General features: G+C 36.1%; 1 pseudogene; it reads left to right on the forward strand.

The window, feature by feature from the left end:
* Positions 1-339: 339 nt before the first annotated feature.
* On the forward strand, positions 340-2,063 carry LOC134478445 (elongation factor 2-like; annotated as a pseudogene).
* Positions 2,064-13,075: the final 11,012 nt, after the last annotated feature.

The following is a 13,075-nucleotide window of genomic DNA, read 5'->3' on the forward strand; positions in this document are numbered from 1 at the left end:
ATCTTACAAATTCTCATAAATAGAAACGCATGTTTGCATAATATTCTTTCCTATAGACTAGCCCTATTTGTCTGAGGTCACATACTTGATTACTTACAGAATTAGGATTAGATATAATTTTCTTTGTTAGGTTATAAGCTAAGTAAATTTTACTTTTTGTTTTTGTTGCTGGGGATTGAAGTCCAGACCTTGAGCTTGTCAGGCTGGTGCTTATGCTGCTGAGCTAAATCCCCTGCCCTTAAAGTTTGATTTTTATTCTTGGAGGTAGTAGTAAATGTAGAATTGATTAAAACTAAAATTACTCACTCTTAAAGAAGAACCTCACATTCCAGATATAATCAGCTTTTTTATTTTTATTTTTTCATATTTTCCCCAAACTCATTCTTGGAGTTGAATGCAAGGAATAGAAACATCAACTGTACACTCTAAAAGGGTATTTATTTTGTCTGTTAAAGAATCCATCACGTCCTGTCTTCCGCCCTGTCGCTGCCATCCTCCGCGCGGCTCAATTCAGCTCTAGCGGCTGGCCAAGTCCGACCCCATGGTGCAGTGCATCATGGAGGAGTCGGGGGAGCACATCATCGCGGGTGCTGGTGATCGGCGCTTGGAGATCTGCCTCAAGGACCTGGAGGAGGACCACGCCTGCATCCCCATCAAGAAATCGGCCCCGTGGTCTCCTACCTTGAGACGGTGAGCGAGGAGTCAACCTGATGTGCCTCTCCAAGTCCCCCAATAAGCACAACCGGCTGTACATCAAGGCGTGGCCCTTCCCTGACGGCCTGGCCGAGGACATCCACAAGGGCGAGGTGTCCGCCCGCCAGGAGCTCAAGCAGCGCGCGCGCCGCCTGGCGAGAAGTACGAGTGGGACGTGGCCGAGGCCCGCAAGATCTGCTGCTTCGGCCCGACGGCACCGGGCCCAACATCCTCACCGACATCACCAAGGGGTGCAGCACCTGAACAAGATCAAGGACAGCGCGGTGGCCGGCTTCCGGTGGGCCACCAAGGAGGGGGCGCTGTGCGAGAATACGCGCGGGGCGTTTTGATGTCCCCTCTAACCCTGCATGCCGACGCCGCCCACCGCGGCGGGCCGGATCATCCCCAAGGCGGCGCTGCCTCTACGCCGGCGTGCCGACCGCGCAGCCGCGCCTCCTGGAGCCCGGTACCCGGTGGAGATCCAGCGTCCGGAGCGGGGCTGGGCGCGTCTAGGGCGTCCTGAGCAGGAAGCGGGGCCGCGTCTTCCAGGAGTCCCAGGTGGCCGGCACCCCCATGTTCGTAGTCGAGGCCCGCCTGCCGGTCAACGAGTCCTTCGGCTGCACCCCGACCTGTGCACAGTCACAGTGCATTTTGCTTTCCTAGTGGCTCCTTTATTTACAAAAGGGAATGTGAAGATTTTTGCAGAATTTTCCAAGTAGCTGTTTATATTTAAATATTTCATAAGTACAGATAAACTGGTTGGGGATAGCTTGATAAGTCGTTATTTTTCTCTGACTAATCAAGGTTACCATTACATTTTTAAGAGGTCTTATAGTTAAAAAAAGACCTTGTCAATATTTAAGATTGGCCTGCATGTTAAATTTCCCAAACTAATAATACTCCCCCAGAAAACTTCCTTACTGGAATATCTTGACCTCACATAATTCCCAGGCAACCTCCTCAGAGTTCACTTTTAATTAGCAAGACAATCATTTGGCAGATGTATCTATTTTTTTTTTTTGATGCAGTCACTAGTGTCAAAGGTTATAAATCCTTGTTCCCATATGACCTACCTCTGCAATCTAGGGTGGATTATAGTAGTTTTCTATGCCTAATTTTATTAAAACAATCAATTTGATCTGACATACAATAAACTGTACACACAAAGTGTACAGTTTTGTGAGTTTTGGTATATGTATACATTTGCAAAACTTTTAACATCATGAAGGTAACACATTATATAGCCCTACCCTTAGTTCCAGGCAACCCCTGATCTGCCTTTAGTATAAATGTGTTTGTATTATCTAAGAATTTTACACATATATTTGAAGATGATTTTAAAATACATAAATTAAAAGGATTATCTCGACCTTGCTGTTGAATTCCAGTGACTGCTTTTCTAGTATATTGAGAGATAACCTTTAAGGAAATTCTTTAATTACCTAATCTCTATTAACAAAAAATATTGCTGAAATGTAAGTTAACTTTTTCTTAAAATTTGACATCTCACTTTGAACATTTTTTGAATCAAACAAATATATTGGACAAACAGGAAAACAACCATGACTAGCACCACAGAAACAATTAAAATACAGGAATTAATCATAATATCAACTGCGTAAATCATCAGTCATTTTTCTCACATCTTTCAAAGCAATTGGTCTCAGATTCTCAGCTTGAGGGAACGAGAGATACTTTTCCAGTTGGAGAGTGGGAAAGCAGCAGGAAAGATAAAAATTACTCAGGAAATATAAAAGACTTGGCTTTTTTAAGTGAGGTAACTGTCCTGCTCAAAAGTAGAAGAGTGGACTGACTTTCTTATCTGGATGAAATATTACTCACATTTCAGATTTGAGCATTACAGCACCTTTTTAGAAACCTTCCCTGTCTGCAGTTAGTTGCTAGTAAAATGCACACACACAAAGTCTGCTTCCCACAGGCTATGTGATTTGAAAATATTGATTAACAATTACCAGCCAGGAGATGGGAACAATCTTTTTTGGTTTTTACTAGTCGCCCTTCTTAAACTGACACATAAGTGCTTCTAGGCATGGCACCCATAAGTGTTAAATCAAAAGATACTTGTCAAAGCTCTAAAATATTAAGCAAGTTCTGATTTCTACAGGGATTTTAAACAGAAGGATATCTGAAATACCGGAAGCTGTTTAGTTTGTGTGAAGTTCAGTAAAAGCAAGACACAGAAAGAATGCACAACAGGCAACTTTTCCCTTGAGATTCCCGCATTCCTAGACATCTGTGAGTGTCTAACCTTGGCCTTTCTGCGGAAGCTTTACTATCATTACAGCAGTAACAAATTTAGCTGGAGAGCTTTTTTTTTTTTTTTTTAAACTAGCAATTAATGTAGTCTCTGGTAGACCTAACTGATTTGATTAGGTCTAAGATATTCTCAGGGGAAACTAGTTACAGTAAGAATACTTCTTGCATCTCTTTATAGGAAATGGGCAAAATATATTTTTTCTAAAAAAACTCATTTTTTAAATCTTTTATTATTGGAAAATGAAAAAATATCTTTCTGGTATTATTGAGAAATGCCAAAAGATCCACCCAAACCCAGGCTACTTACTGTTCTTTCCCTGTTCTTACTGTGCTTTTACATCATGTTCAAGTCTAAGCATTTGCCCTTAACACAAGCTGATAAACTTTGCCAAGTTGAAGGTTGCATGTCTGTTTTACATTTCTCAGCTTGCAAGTTCTTTTTCTGCTTTACATGCCTAAAAAGGCAAAGGCCAAATCTCTTCAGTTGTAGATGAGGTCATCTTTGCTGATCTTCTGCAGCTGATTGCAATAAAAAACATGGTCTCCCATGTGACCAGTCCTCTCCAGTTAGGAGCAGTGATGTCATCTCTACTGAAATAGGATGAGACATACAACTGGCTTTAAATTGAACTACATAAATTTGTCTTCTGACTTAACTTTAACCTTTTATTTATTTTTACAGAAAAATTAGTCATCATTTCAAACTGAAAAAACAAGGCAAACACATTTTACAAGTAGTCATTCATATCTACTATACATAGTCATTTGAACCCTATGACTGTTTCTCAGTCAAAATGATTGAATATGGCAATCTTATATTATTCATCCTAAAAAATTCAAAGCATCTCACCTAAAATGTTCTTTCATGAGTCCCAAAGTCATCAGACCTTCAACTCCAACTTTGCTATTTTTTATGGGTGATCTTAAAATTTGAGAAAACTTACTTGATTTTTCTAAAAATTAAGAATGTAATATGTACAGTGTTAGAAGATCACATGCCCATAAGGAAGCATACAATACATGGTGCTAGTAACACAGGTCCTTTCACCAAAGCTGTTAAGGCCGTATACGCTTCAAAATTTAGTGCTTATTGGACTTCAGAATTGCAGCAGCAAAGTTTTAAGCACAGAGCCTTTCTAAGTGTGACACTGTGTTATGCCCTCACTTACACATGACCTCAATATATACCCACAGTAAGGCTGAGATGGAATTCAAGCATGTTAACATTTCTCTAGTGAAATGTGTGAATATGAACACCGAGAAGGATATGTAAAGACCATAAATATCCTCCTGTCACTTCCAGTCAAGTCTACTACCAAGTGAGTTTACCATAAACTTATAATGAAAAACTTATAGATTTTAAAGCTTTTTGGATTTTATAATTCAAAAATAGGTAAGAGCTTTGGGATATATATTGTTTTTCTAGTGGAATATATATGCTATTTTCCACATTATCTACTGGATATTTTGGTGCTATACTTAAAGGTCATTCCGATAATACTGAAGTCAAAGAGAATGAATTCCAATCCAGTTTTGACACACAGAACTTTTGAGACTTTAGGGAAGAAAGATTAGAGGGAGAAGTGTAGTGTGGTTTTCTAGGAGCTAAGGCTGAGAGAGAAGATGGATGAGAAGAAATTAAAGCCTTGAATTATTGGTACAGAGATGTACAGGAAACTCCTAAAAGAATTAATAAAATCTATTCTACAATTTGATTTCCCTTATTTGGAATCCTCCTTTTATATATACATTCTTCTAATGTGTTTTCGTTATGGTGTTCCCAATTCTCATGTTAATGTACATTCTTTATAAATATGCTCAAAATGATGAAGTGCTTAGTGTAATTTTGCCTTCTGTCTAAGCACCTATCTGAACTCTATTTTGGATAGAATTTGAGCCCAAACAATAAGATCAGTATTATTTTTTTTTTGGAGTTGATCACTTTGGTAAACAAAGGCAATTGCATCCATGAATATAACAGGTTTGAATTTGGACTCTTTGTTAGCATTTGTAATGTATCTATCAGGGCATCCCTAGACACATTTTTTTCTAAGTCTTAAAAATACCAACTTGATTTCCTTTGCAGATATGAAAATAATTTGGTATATTTAGTATTGATCATGCTAATTGCATAATTCCATTAAAATATAAAATAAGTGGGCAGAATTTTTAAAGATTAAGAAGGTAGAATTCAAAGGAAAATTGAAAAACAGAAATGAACTAAAATATATGCACAGGCATGCACCAGGAAAAAAAAAAACTGTCTAAATAGCCTTAGATAATAAAAACTAAGATAGTTGATGAAATTGGTCTAGGGGAACATGAGAGTATGTAATCATTTTGAGCATGTTGGACTGTGGAAATTAGGAGCAGGACCTATATTCTGCTTATTTGCAACCCAGCAAATGAGGCTGCCTATGAAAGAAAGCATGATCAACTCCAATTATTTTTTGCAAGCAGTATGTGCAATTGTATTATCATTCAATAGAAATTCAAAGTAGAAAAGTATCTTATTATGGTTGATTCAAAAAGATACCAAGATTTCCAGTTGAAATAAATGGTATGGGAATGGTAGTGATTTTTTTAGTGTATACAACTTTGTATACAACTACACTGCTGAGTTTGGTTATCAAAACACATATTTTTGGTAGAATTTGTGGGGTCTTCTAAGTAGAATATTATGTTATCTGCCAAAAATGATATTACTTGTTTTTTCCTATATTTATTCTTTTGTATCCTTTTATTGTCTAATTTCTATGGCTAATGTTTCCAGAACTATGTCAAATAGGAGTGGTTATAATGAGCATTTCTGTGTTGTTCATTATTTTAGAGTGAAAGTTTTAAATTTTTTACCATTTAATTTGATTCATTGTGTTTTCTCCAATTTCATTCCTAATTTGTTGAATTTATGTTTTTTTTCTTTACTTTTTTGATTAAGATGGCTAATGGTTTATCGATTTTATTTGTTGTTTCAAAGAATCAACATTTTGATTCAGTGATGCTTTATATTGTTTTTTTAATCTTAGTTGCATTGATTTTTCCTTTTATGTCTGTAATTTCCTCCCTCTTTTTTAACTTTGGGCTTGTTTTTTTTTTTTTTTTTTTCTAGAATTTTGAGATTCAATGTTAAGCTGTTTTTCTGATGTGCAAGTTCGTACTATTAATTTACCTCCCAGGGCTACGTTCTTTGTGTAGCATAAATTCTGGGATGTTGTATCAGTGCTATCATTTGATTGTAGATACTGTGTAATTTTGCCTTCAATTTCCTCTATGACCTTTGAGTTCTTCAGAAGGATATTGGTTAATTTCCATGTGTTTGTGTAGATTTTAAATTTTTCTATTTTGCAATTGATTTCCAGTTTCTCGGCACCGTGGTCAGATAGTGGGCATGGAATGGAATGATTTCTGTTTCTCTATTTTTTTAAGAAAATGGGTAATATGCCATCTATTTTGGAGAACATCTCATGAGTGGCTTAGAACAATGTCTATTCTGATGTTTTGAGGTGGACACTCTGTAGACATCTATCAAGTACATTTGTTTACAGGTTGGATTAATACTGATTTTTTTTGTCTAGTTGATCTATCTATTTGTGAGAATAGGGTATTAAGCCTTTGCATTACCACAGTGTCAGTACTTGGTTTTTCATGCCTATTAATATTTGTTTTATGTTATTGTGTGCACCAGTATTTGGTATATATTTATGATTTTTATCTCTTCTTTGAGTTTTCTCTTCCCAAGTATGCAGTGACCTTTTTGTCTCCTTTGATCAGTTTTGGGTTAAAGTGTACTTTGTCTGCAAATAAAATAAGTATCCCTACTTTTTTTCATTGTTCTTGTAGTATGTTGTTTTCCATCCTTTGACTTTAAGTCTATGAATCTCTGTCGAGGTTAAACGTGTTTCTTGAATGTAGCATATTCTTGGATCGTGTTTCTTGATGCACTCTGCCAATCCTGTTCTTTTGATGGGTGAATTGAGGTCAGTTATCTTGATGCTTATATATGATATGAATTAGCTTATATTTTTCATGTAGCTTTCCTGTTGTTGGTTCCCTGTCTTTTTTTTTTTTTTTGTCTTTTTCATTTTTATCGGTACCAGGGATCGAACTCACGACCGCCTGCTTGCAAGGTAGGTGCTTATGCCGCTGAGCTAAATCCCCAGCCCCTGGTTCCCTGTCTTTAGCTTCTGTTTAATTGCTTGCTCTACCTGGTGGTTTGTTTCTATTGTTGTTCTTATGGTTGTGGTCTTAATTTTCTCATTCTAATAGTTTCAGAGTATTCTGAAGGGCTGGTCTAGGTGGTCATGAATTTCTTCAATTGTTCCTTGTTATGGAAATATCTTATTTATCCACTGTGTTTGAAGAATAGTTTTATGGAATATCTCAATCTGTATTGAAGATTGCTTTTCTTTAGGATTTGAAAATCTCACTCAGAACTCTCCTTGATACCAGGGTATGTTTTGAGAATTATGCTGAGATTCTGCCTTTCTTTATATGTTATTTGTTTCTTTTTTTCTAGCTGATTTTCATATTTTGTTCTTGTGTTGAAGATTTGTTTTGGTCAGGGATATTTGGGGTTTTATATGTTTCATTAATTTGTATGTTAAATTCTTTATCCATGCCTGGTGAGTTTTCTGCTATTATTTCTTTTTTTAAAAAATTTAATTTAATTTAAAGAAAAGAAAAAACAAAACAGTAAAAGGGTACAAGTAATACAGAATTTCAAAAAAATAAGCAGTAAGAAATCACTAGTTAATAGATTACATATTGTCATCTTAGAAGTAGTTGTTCAAGTTACAAAATTAAAATATACAAAGTGGACATTCAAACAGTGAGACTGCAAATAGTTGTGTTTAATGATCCAACAAAAACTTAGTAACATGGTCATCTATCTTATACAACTAGAACACTTTCTTTTCCTCTCTTTTTTAAAATAACATTTAAACATTTTGGGTTTTATTACTTCCACGGTTCTTATTATTTTTTTTTGAAAAGAATAAAACCAAATGTGACAAAACAAAGCAGTCAGTCAAAACAAAGGATGGACATAGTACATGATGTAAAAACAGAAAATAAGGTAATCAACAATGGTTACCATAATGTCTCTTGCTACCTTAAAAAGAATTGCCTATATCATCAGGTATAATAAAATTGAACAAAACCAGTCCAGAACAAAACCAATGAAACCTAAACATTGGAGACTTTACTGAACTTCAAAAGAATAGTCAAACCAGAATGGGCATCATAGTGAATCTTATTGCTTTCAAAGTAGTTGCCTATATCCTCAAAATTAATAGTATCAAACAGAACAGAATATTGTAAATTCATTCAAAACAAGATGGTGAGAGCAATATAGGGCTTCAAACTGAGTTAATAGGAAATCAAAAAAGTTACTATAATGTATCCTGCTAATTTTTAAAAAACTTTTCCCTTGATTAAAAAAATAAAACAAAATTTAAAAAGGGGCAAATGACATAAAAGAGAACATAACAACACAGGTCAGAACAGAACAATTCAAGCAACATAGTGTTTCACCACAAAATAACCCGACTTAACAGTAGTTACTATGATGTCTCTTTCCTTGAAATATTTGAGTATGATTTCATACTATAGCATTAAACATGTCAAGACAGTGTGACACCATTCAAGAAAATGAAAGTATTACAGTGTATTTAGAACTAGCTAACAGAAAATGAATGATGGTTTCTATATTATCTCTTTGCCTATAAAAATTTTTGTTTATACTATCACATAAAATAAAATCCAATAAGATACAACATTATAAAAGCAATGGAGACAGAAGAACAACAGTGTGATGGGACTTCAAAACAAGATGATATTAAATCAGCACTAGCTATTATGATGTCTTGTTTTCTTCAGAATAGCTGTTCATATCATCACAGACAACAATATCAAACAGCCCAAAATAAAACCATTCCAATTAATGAGTGAAAACTTTATAAGGCTTCAAAGCCATATAATGGGAATCATGATTACCACATAGTTTTATTTTTTGTGTCATTTCTTACACTAGGGAAACTTTTTGGTATTCATACATATGAGTTTGATTTATTTCACTTATGAGTGTGGCCTCAAGCTGCACCCATTTATTTATAAATATCTCAATGTACCCCTACTTTATAGCTGAGTAGTACTCCATTGTATACAAATATAACAACTTATGTATCCATTCCTCAGTTGATGGACACTAGGTTGTTTCCAAGATCTGGCAATTACAAATTGTGCTGCTATAAATATGGGTGCACATATATCACTGTGGTATGATGCTTTCAATTCTTCTGGGTATATGCCAGTGACAGTAGAATAGCTGGAACAAATGGGACTTCTAGTCCCAGCTTTTTGAGAAATCTCCAAACTGACCTCCACGGTGGTCGCACCAGTCTACACTCCCACCAACAGTGCAGGAGAGTTCCTTTCTCCCCACATCCTCTCCAGCATTTGTTGTTGGTGATTTTCTTGATCCTGGCCATTCTTTCAGGAGTGAGATGGCATTTCAGTGTGGTTTTAATTTGCATTTCTCTAATGAGTAATGATGATGAACATTTTTTCATGTATTTCTTTGGCATTTGTATTTCTTCATCTGGGAAGTGTGTATTCATCTCAGATGCTCATTTTTGAATTGGATCTTTGAATTTTGGGGGTCTGATTTTTAAAATTCTTTATATGTTTTAGACAGAAATCCTTTGTCTGAGGGAGAGTTCATTATGATTTTTTCAAAGTTAGTGGGTTTTCTTTTCACTCTGGTGGAGATTTCTTTTGACATGCAGAAACTTTTCAATGAGATGTGATCCCAGTTTTTGATTCTGGGAAGTATTTCCCATGAGGTTTGAGTCCTGTTCATGAATTCTCTGCCTACCCCTATGTTCAAGGTTTTTACTCAATTTGTCTTCCAATAGATTTAGTGTCTCTGTTTTAATATTCAGACCTTTGATGATCCATTTAAATTTTAATTTAGTACATGGTGATAGGCACGGGTTTAGTTTTAGTTTTCGGCATATGGAGAGCCAGTTTTTCCAATCATTCATTAGAGACTGTTGTTCTTCCAGTGAACCTGATTGGCCCCTTTATCAAAGATAAGGTGGTTGAGTGTGTTTGTAGTTTTGCTTGTATCTTCTAATCTATTCCTTTCATCTTCGGCTCTGTTTTGATTCCAGTACCATGTTGATTTTACTACGGTTGCTTTATGGTATAACTTCAAGTCAGGGATTGTGATGCCTCCTGCCTTGCCTTTGCTGCTTAGAACTGTCTCTGCTATTGTAGGTCTCTTCTCGCTCCAGATGAATGATTTCTTGAGATCTATGAGGTGTGTTCGTGGTATTTTTATTGGGATTGCATTGAATCTGTATAAGAGTTTTGGGAGAATGGCCATTTTCACAATATTTATACAAGAGCTTCTTATACAAGAGCAAGGGATGTCATTCCATTTTCTGAGATTGTTGCAGGCCTGCTCAGGATCTGCCATGCTGGTCCAGTGAGCCCAGAAGCCATGAAATTCCCTTTCTGGGGCCAAGAGAGGGTGTCAAATTAGCTGGACTCGTGGGAAAGTCCATGGGGCACTTATACCACCAGGCCACCCAGCCTCTGGAACTGATGGCGCCCACTTGCTTGCTTAGAACACCAGAGTCCGACAAGCGCAGCCTGGAGTGGGAGGCCACTGCAGGCCTGGTCAAGACCCGCCAGGTGGTCCAGTGTACCTGGAAGCTGCAAAGTTCCTTGTCTGGGTCCAAGCAAGGGTCCCAAACTAGCTGGACTCAGGGGAAAGTGTACAGGGCACTTACACCTGGCCACCCAGCCTCTGGAACCAATGGCGCCCACTTCTCTGCTATTATTTCTTTGAATAAAATTTTAATGACTTTTGTGCTATCTCTAGCTTTTCCCCTGACTCCAAGCCATCTTATGTTACTATTCTTTGCTCCATCTTGTAGCTGTTGCATTAATTTTTCATTGTTTCATGCTACTTTTAAAATGTCTTCCTTTTTCTGGTAGTAAGTTGCAGTCCTGTCTTCTACATCTAATATTCTCTCCTCATTTTCATTCAATCTTCAATCTATCCATATACTTTCAGGGGCACTCTTAATCTCCTTGATTTCTGTTTGGATATTTTTCATTGACTTTAGTTCTTGTCTGTGTCGGTCATTCATGGTTACTGTCATTTTGCTAAGTTCCTCTATTTTTTTATCTGTCTCTACTTTAATGTCTTTCATTTTGATCATCATTTCCATTTGCAACTTAGAAACTATTTTCCATGGTCTCTTCAATTAGTTGTTTCACTACTGCTACTATTATTTCAGAGAGTTCTAGTGGTTGGCTTGTGATTTTTCTTTATCTTCGTTGGTCTAGACTTGCCTTGGGTGGGCTGGGTATTTAGGGTTGCATTTTATTTCTTTCTCTTGTTATTTTGTATCGTTATTTGTTTACTTTATTTTGCTTTCTGTGTTAAGGCTTGTAGATTTTTTTAATTTTAGTTAGCTTTAACCCTGATGTCAAGGCTTTCCCAGGAGGTGTCCCTTCCCTGGATACCTTCTAGAGATAGATGGTTCTAGGTCTCTAGGTCTATCCCCTAAATCCACCCTCCCAATGTATTAAGAATGTGGAGTTGCTGTCTATTTTCCTCAGGGATCATTTATTTAGCATTGTTAATATTGCTTCAGACTTTTCCATGTCACTAGTCCTACGTATCCATCATGTGTGTGCGCTCTCATTTGGGTTCGACTGGTGTTCCACCAGTCTCAGGTACTTGAGTCTGATCAGTTGAGTCTGTGAAGTTGGAGCGGGTCCTAATTGTAAGAGACAATCACCTTCAATGAAAACTCTGTCATTTGGAAACTCTCATTTTAGGAATCATTTGTTGTAATGGTCCAACAGCTTCCTGTTTTCTGCTTTAGTTTTAAATCTTCTCAACTGAATTCCATATTTGCTCTTTTTATAACAAACTTTTCAATTTTTTCCTAAGTTGAATTATTTTAATTTTTACACTTCTGAAGTAAAAAAATAGATCTCAATTAAACTCTCATTGAGCAGTCTCTGTAACAGGAGCCAAGATACATTAAATTTATTTGTTATATTTGCTGTTTTTGTTAAGTGGTCACATTTTGAGTTTCTCTATGACCTAACTTCCTTTTTTTTTGCATTTGAACTCTCCATTTGTAACACAGAAATGTTTTATTCTGTTTGTCTGTATTCATTTATCCAATTTTGGACAAGTCACTCTTTTCTGTTAACAAGGGTCAGTGACATGTTTCCCTGTGTTACAGAGCAGTATGTCTTTTGGTCACAAGTCCAGAGTACAAAGGGTTTTAAGAAGCTAAAATCCAGATGATTTCCCTCGTAGTCTCAAGAACTTGAAAATTCTCCATCTAAAATTCTGGTTTATGTGATTGAGAATTTTGTGCCTTTTTGTGAATATGGATAAACTTTGTAGGTGGTAATGTAAAATTGTAGTGTTAACTTTCTGTAGCCAATAGCTTAAGTACAATATTTAACCTGGAGATATTTTAAAGAGGACAAAAAATCCCAAAAACAAAGGAATAATTTCTTTGCTATTAAGAGCATTATAAAGGACAGAATTAGTTTAAGTTTCTCTATGAGTTTCTTTACAGCACCCCAATGAGAATTTAACAGACAGAGTCCAGATGAATTCAATAGAATTGCTTGTTGATCCTCTCATTGTATCATTTCCTTGATTCCCTTCCTTGATTTTTTATTCTAAATTCTTTCCCATTACTGCTCTGAGATACCTCAGCACCAAATTCTGTTTTACACAAGACTTTCTAATGGACTTATGGTAGCAACTTCAATAGAAATTCTGCTTTAGTCACAAACCAAAGTGTTAAGCTATTGTAAAAAAAATGTAGTCTATAATAGTGAGCAGAGTAATTGTTTTAAAAGTTTTTAAAATTTGGTTTCACAAGGATTTGTTCACATGGTTCACAGGATTTGTTCACATGGTAGTCAGTTCCAGAATTAGTAATCTATATTAATGGTTCTAGTGCTAAAAATTGTAAAAGACAGTGCAAAGTTGGATATGCTGTTACATTGTAATTTGAATTATAAGTAAAAGAATGCTACATAATTTCAGTTCAGCCCA

The sequence above is a fragment of the Cavia porcellus genome, unplaced genomic scaffold (genome assembly GCF_034190915.1).
Source record: "Cavia porcellus strain 051 isolate PalLab524CR breed Dunkin Hartley unplaced genomic scaffold, mCavPor4.1 scaffold_13, whole genome shotgun sequence".
Lineage (NCBI taxonomy): Eukaryota > Metazoa > Chordata > Mammalia > Rodentia > Caviidae > Cavia > Cavia porcellus.